The sequence below is a fragment of the Tursiops truncatus genome, chromosome 3 (genome assembly GCF_011762595.2).
Source record: "Tursiops truncatus isolate mTurTru1 chromosome 3, mTurTru1.mat.Y, whole genome shotgun sequence".
NCBI classification, from domain to species: domain Eukaryota; kingdom Metazoa; phylum Chordata; class Mammalia; order Artiodactyla; family Delphinidae; genus Tursiops; species Tursiops truncatus.
The window spans coordinates 19,087,168-19,088,751 of record NC_047036.1 but is presented as its reverse complement, the minus strand read 5'-3'; the positions used below and the strand labels follow the sequence as shown (position 1 = coordinate 19,088,751).

General features: G+C 35.9%; 1 pseudogene; it reads left to right on the top strand.

Moving 5' to 3' along the window:
* Window positions 1-583: 583 nt before the first annotated feature.
* LOC101320040 (vacuolar protein sorting-associated protein 29 pseudogene) lies at window positions 584-1,168 on the top strand (annotated as a pseudogene).
* The last annotated feature ends 416 nt before the right edge of the window (window positions 1,169-1,584 follow it).

Below are 1,584 nucleotides of genomic sequence, written 5' to 3'. Positions count from 1 at the left end.
TACCTTTTTACCCAATACATCATGTGTGCTTTCAAAAAGATATTATAAGCCATGCTAAAAGCAAACAACTAAACAAATGAATGAAAAACCAAAAACAAACAAATAGAAAAAACCAGTTCAATAGACAAAGTGAGCATCAGAACCCAGACTGAGGTATAGCAGAGATTTTAGAATTATCAGACTGGGGATTTAAAGTAGTTATGTTTAGTATGCTGAACTAACAGAAAAGTGGAAAACATGGAAGAACTGATGGGTAACGTAAGAAGAGAAATGAAAACACTAAGAAAAAAGTTTTAAATGCTGGAAGTCAGAAACTTTATAACAGAAATGAAGGGTGCCCTTTGGACTCATCAATAGATTGGAAATCGCTGAGGAAAGAGTCAGTGAGCTAAAAGACATGTCAAAAGAAACTTCGCAAACTGAAAAGCAAGAGAAAAATGAAAAAAATCAAAAAGTACATCCAAGAACTATGATAAATATGATAAATATATAAACAATGTAATACATGTAATCCAGAAGAAGAGAGAAAGGGATGGAAAAATATTTGAGACGCTGAGGCGTCTGAGGAAGGGAGGGTGGCGGCAGCGGTGCTGGTGACTGAGCGGAGCCCAGTGACAGGATGTTGGTGTTGGTATTAGGAGACCTGCACATCCCACACTGGAGCAACAGTTTGCCAGCTAAATTCAAAAAACTGCTGGTGCCAGGAATGATTCAGCACACTCTCTGCACTGGAAACCTTTGTACCGAAGAGAGTTATGACTATCTCCAGACTCTGGCTGGCGATGTTCATATTGTGAGAGGAGACTTCAATGAGAATCTGAATTATCAAGAACAGAAAGTCGTTAACTGTTGGGCAGTTCAAAATTGGTTTGATCCATGGACATCAAGTTATTCCATGGGGAGATATGGCCAGCTTAGCTCTGTTGCAGAGGCAGTTTGATGTGGATATTCTTATTTCAGGACACACAGAAATATTTGAACATTTGAGCATGAAAATAAAGTCTACATTAATCCAGGTTCTGCCACAGGAGCATATAATGCCTTGGAAACAAACATTATTCCTTCATTTGTGTTGATGGATATCCAGGCTTCTACACTTGTCACTTGTGTGTATCAGCTAATTAGAGACGTCCTGAAAGTAGAACGAATCGAATACAAAAAATCATAAAGCGAGGCGTGTCCTGATGATTTTTCTGTTGGGTTTTTTTTTGTTTTTCATTTCCCTGTTCAACTCAAGTAATTAATCGTTTAAGAGCCACAAAATTGTATCACTTTTATAATATTTTGCAGTAAAACATAATCTCGTTTTCTGTTAATACAATGTTCTAAGCTTCTTGTAAACTATAAGATTATATTTAGTTTAAGTATATGATTTCTATGAAAAAATGTCCACCACACAGTAAATGGTCACATGTTAAGAAAAATTTATCCTTGTAAATATCTTCATGGTTGATATTTGGAACTTTATTACCAAAGTAGTGCATGAGGGGAAAGAAACTAGATTTTCTTGTAGACATTCTTCTCTTCTCCAGTAATAAACAGTTACCTTTCATTTAAAAAAAAAAAATTGAGCTGAGGAATTTC